This window comes from Phalangium opilio, unplaced genomic scaffold (assembly GCF_054372755.1).
Source record: "Phalangium opilio isolate 3A_F unplaced genomic scaffold, DU_Popi_V2 ptg000009l_1, whole genome shotgun sequence".
Classification (NCBI taxonomy): domain Eukaryota; kingdom Metazoa; phylum Arthropoda; class Arachnida; order Opiliones; family Phalangiidae; genus Phalangium; species Phalangium opilio.
In genome coordinates this window covers 6,734,492-6,740,402 of record NW_028324146.1, presented here as the reverse complement: position 1 = coordinate 6,740,402, position 5,911 = coordinate 6,734,492, and positions in this window count along the sequence as shown.

Here is a 5,911-nt window from a genome sequence, read left to right as displayed (position 1 = left end):
ACCACGAGATCTACGGTATTCAGATCAAACTACTCGATATACAATATCCAGATTGCACTACGTACAACTGTCAAGATCAACAGTGGGCTTGGGAACCCAGTAAAAGAAACCCCTATTTGGCTTGGGAACCTAGAATAAGAAACCCATATAAGGCTTGAGATCCTTGAGAAAGACACCCTTTTTAAGTTTCAGATACTAGAAACGGTACCCGGACGAAACCACGAGATCTACGGTACCCGGACGAAACCACGAGATCTACGGTACCCGGACGAAACCACGAGATCTACGGTACCCGGACGAAACCACGAGATCTACGGTACCTTGACGAAACCACGAGATCTACGGTACCCGGACGAAACCACGAGATCTACGGTACCCGGACGAAACCACGAGATCTACGGTACCCGGACGAAACCACGAGATCTACGGTACCCGGACGAAACCACGAGATCTACGGTACCCGGACGAAACCACGAGATCTACGGTACCCGGACGAAACCACGAGATCTACGGTACCCGGACGAAACCACGAGATCTACGGTACCCGGACGAAACCACGAGATCTACGGTACCCGGACGAAACCACGAGATCTACGGTACCCGGACGAAACCACGAGTTCTACGGTACCCGGACGAAACCACGAGTTCTACGGTACCCGGAAGAAACCACGAGTTCTACGGTACCCGGACGAAACCACGAGATCTACGGTACCCGGACGAAACCACGAGATCTACGGTACCCGGACGAAACCACGAGATCTACGGTACCCGGACGAAACCACGAGATCTACGGTACCCGGACGAAACCACGAGATCTACGGTACCCGGACGAAACCACGAGATCTACGGTACCCGGACGAAACCACGAGATCTACGGTACCCGGACGAAACCACGAGATCTACGGTACCCGGACGAAACCACGAGATCTACGGTACCCGGACGAAACCACGAGTTCTACGGTACCCGGACGAAACCACGAGATCTACGGTACCCGGACGAAACCACGAGATCTACGGTACCCGGACGAAACCACGAGATCTACGGTACCCGGACGAAACCACGAGATCTACGGTACCCGGACGAAACCACGAGATCTACGGTACCCGGACGAAACCACGAGTTCTACGGTACCCGGACGAAACCACGAGATCTACGGTACCCGGACGAAACCACGAGTTCTACGGTACCCGGACGAAACCACGAGTTCTACGGTACCCGGACGAAACCACGAGTTCTACGGTACCCGGACGAAACCACGAGTTCTACGGTACCCGGACGAAACCACGAGATCTACGGTACCCGGACGAAACCACGAGTTCTACGGTACCCGGACGAAACCACGAGTTCTACGGTACCCGGACGAAACCACGAGATCTACGGTACCCGGACGAAACCACGAGTTCTACGGTACCCGGACGAAACCACGAGTTCTACGGTACCCGGACGAAACCACGAGTTCTACGGTACCCGGACGAAACCACGAGATCTACGGTACCCGGACGAAACCACGAGATCTACGGTACCCGGACGATACTACGAGATCTACGGTATCCAGATCAAACTACTCGATATACAATATCCAGATTGCACTACGTACAACTGTCAAGATCAACAGTGGACTTGGGAACCCAGTAAAAGAAACCCCTATTTGGCTTGGGAACCTAGAATAAGAAACCCATATAAGGCTTGAGATCCTTGAGAAAGACACCCTTTTTAAGTTTCAGATACTAGAAACGGTACCCGGACGAAACCACGAGATCTACGGTACCCGGACAAAACCACGAGTTCTACGGTACCCGGACGAAACCACGAGATCTACGGTACCCGGACGAAACCACGAGATCTACGGTACCCGGACGAAACCACGAGATCTACGGTACCCGGACGAAACCACGAGATCTACGGTACCCGGACGAAACCACGAGATCTACGGTACCCGGACGAAACCACGAGTTCTAAGGTACCCGGACGAAACCACGAGTTCTACGGTACCCGGACGAAACCACGAGATCTACGGTACCCGGACGAAACCACGAGTTCTACGGTACCCGGACGAAACCACGAGATCTACGGTACCCGGACGAAACCACGAGATCTACGGTACCCGGACGAAACCACGAGATCTACGGTACCCGGACGAAACCACGAGATCTACGGTACCCGGACGAAACCACGAGTTCTAAGGTACCCGGACGAAACCACGAGTTCTACGGTACCCGGACGAAACCACGAGATCTACGGTACCCGGACGAAACCACGAGATCTACGGTATTCAGATCAAACTACTCGATATACAATATCCAGATTGCACTACGTACAACTGTCAAGATCAACAGTGGGCTTGGGAACCCAGTAAAAGAAACCCCTATTTGGCTTGGGAACCTAGAATAAGAAACCCATATAAGGCTTGAGATCCTTGAGAAAGACACCCTTTTTAAGTTTCAGATACTAGAAACGGTACCCGGACGAAACCACGAGATCTACGGTACCCGGACGAAACCACGAGATCTACGGTACCCGGACGAAACCACGAGATCTACGGTACCCGGACGAAACCACGAGATCTACGGTACCCGGACGAAACCACGAGATCTACGGTACCCGGACGAAACCACGAGATCTACGGTACCCGGACGAAACCACGAGATCTACGGTACCCGGACGAAACCACGAGATCTACGGTACCGGGACGAAACCACGAGATCTACGGTACCCGGACGAAACCACGAGATCTACGGTACCCGGACGAAACCACGAGTTCTACGGTACCCGGACGAAACCACGAGTTCTACGGTACCCGGACGAAACCACGAGTTCTACGGTACCCGGACGAAACCACGAGATCTACGGTACCCGGACGAGACCACGAGATCTACGGTACCCGGACGAAACCACGAGATCTACGGTACCCGGACGAAACCACGAGATCTACGGTACCCGGACGAAACCACGAGATCTACGGTACCCGGACGAAACCACGAGATCTACGGTACCCGGACGAAACCACGAGATCTACGGTACCCGGACGAAACCACGAGATCTACGGTACCCGGACGAAACCACGAGATCTACGGTACCCGGACGAAACCACGAGATCTACGGTACCCGGACGAAACCACGAGATCTACGGTACCCGGACGAAACCACGAGATCTACGGTACCCGGACGAAACCACGAGTTCTACGGTACCCGGACGAAACCACGAGATCTACGGTACCCGGACGAAACCACGAGATCTACGGTACCCGGACGAAACCACGAGATCTACGTTACCCGGACGAAACCACGAGTTCTACGGTACCCGGACGAAACCACGAGTTCTACGGTACCCGGACGAAACCACGAGTTCTACGGTACCCGGACGAAACCACGAGTTCTACGGTACCCGGACGAAACCACGAGTTCTACGGTACCCGTACGAAACCACGAGATCTACGGTACCCGGACGAAACCACGAGATCTACGGTACCCGGACGAAACCACGAGATCTACGGTACCCGGACGAAACCACGAGATCTACGGTACCCGGACGAAACCACGAGATCTACGGTACCCGGACGAAACCACGAGATCTACGGTACCCGGACGAAACCACGAGATCTACGGTACCCGGACGAAACCACGAGATCTACGGTACCCGGACGAAACCACGAGATCTACGGTACCCGGACGAAACCACGAGTTCTACGGTACCCGGACGAAACCACGAGTTCTACGGTACCCGGACGAAACCACGAGTTCTACGGTACCCGGACGAAACCACGAGATCTACGGTACCCGGACGAAACCACGAGATCTACGGTACCCGGACTAAACCACGAGATCTACGGTACCCGGACGAAACCACGAGATCTACGGTACCCGGACGAAACCACGAGATCTACGGTACCCGGACGAAACCACGAGATCTACGGTACCCGGACGAAACCACGAGATCTACGGTACCCGGACGAAACCACGAGATCTACGGTACCCGGACGAAACCACGAGATCTACGGTACCCGGACGAAACCACGAGATCTACGGTACCCGGACGAAACCACGAGTTCTACGGTACCCGGACGAAACCACGAGATCTACGGTACCCGGACGAAACCACGAGATCTACGGTACCCGGACGAAACCACGAGATCTACGTTACCCGGACGAAACCACGAGTTCTACGGTACCCGGACGAAACCACGAGTTCTACGGTACCCGGACGAAACCACGAGTTCTACGGTACCCGGACGAAACCACGAGTTCTACGGTACCCGGACGAAACCACGAGTTCTACGGTACCCGGACGAAACCACGAGTTCTACGGTACCCGGACGAAACCACGAGATCTACGGTACCCGGACGAAACCACGAGATCTACGGTACCCGGACGAAACCACGAGATCTACGGTACCCGGACGAAACCACGAGATCTACGGTACCCGGACGAAACCACGAGATCTACGGTACCCGGACGATACTACGAGATCTACGGTATCCAGATCAAACTACTCGATATACAATATCCAGATTGCACTACGTACAACTGTCAAGATCAACAGTGGACTTGGGAACCCAGTAAAAGAAACCCCTATTTGGCTTGGGAACCTAGAATAAGAAACCCATATAAGGCTTGAGATCCTTGAGAAAGACACCCTTTTTAAGTTTCAGATACTAGAAACGGTACCCGGACGAAACCACGAGATCTACGGTACCCGGACAAAACCACGAGTTCTACGGTACCCGGACGAAACCACGAGATCTACGGTACCCGGACGAAACCACGAGATCTACGGTACCCGGACGAAACCACGAGATCTACGGTACCCGGACGAAACCACGAGATCTACGGTACCCGGACGAAACCACGAGATCTACGGTACCCGGACGAAACCACGAGATCTACGGTACCCGGACGAAACCACGAGTTCTAAGGTACCCGGACGAAACCACGAGTTCTACGGTACCCGGACGAAACCACGAGATCTACGGTACCCGGACGAAACCACGAGTTCTACGGTACCCGGACGAAACCACGAGATCTACGGTACCCGGACGAAACCACGAGATCTACGGTACCCGGACGAAACCACGAGATCTACGGTACCCGGACGAAACCACGAGTTCTAAGGTACCCGGACGAAACCACGAGTTCTACGGTACCCGGACGAAACCACGAGATCTACGGTACCCGGACGAAACCACGAGATCTACGGTACCCGGACGAAACCACGAGATCTACGGTACCCGGACGAAACCACGAGATCTACGGTACCCGGACGAAACCACGAGATCTACGGTACCCGGACGAAACCACGAGATCTACGGTACCCGGACGAAACCACGAGATCTACGGTATTCAGATCAAACTACTCGATATACAATATCCAGATTGCACTACGTACAACTGTCAAGATCAACAGTGGGCTTGGGAACCCAGTAAAAGAAACCCCTATTTGGCTTGGGAACCTAGAATAAGAAACCCATATAAGGCTTGAGATCCTTGAGAAAGACACCCTTTTTAAGTTTCAGATACTAGAAACGGTACCCGGACGAAACCACGAGATCTACGGTACCCGGACGAAACCACGAGATCTACGGTACCCGGACGAAACCACGAGATCTACGGTACCCGGACGAAACCACGAGATCTACGGTACCCGGACGAAACCACGAGATCTACGGTACCCGGACGAAACCACGAGATCTACGGTACCCGGACGAAACCACGAGATCTACGTTACCCGGACGAAGTCACGAGTTCTACGGTACCCGGACGAAACCACGAGTTCTACGGTACCCGGACGAAACCACGAGTTCTACGGTACCCGGACGAAACCACGAGTTCTACGGTACCCGGACGAAACCACGAGTTCTACGGTACCCGGACGAAACCACGAGTTCTACGGTACCCGGACGAAACCACGAGAT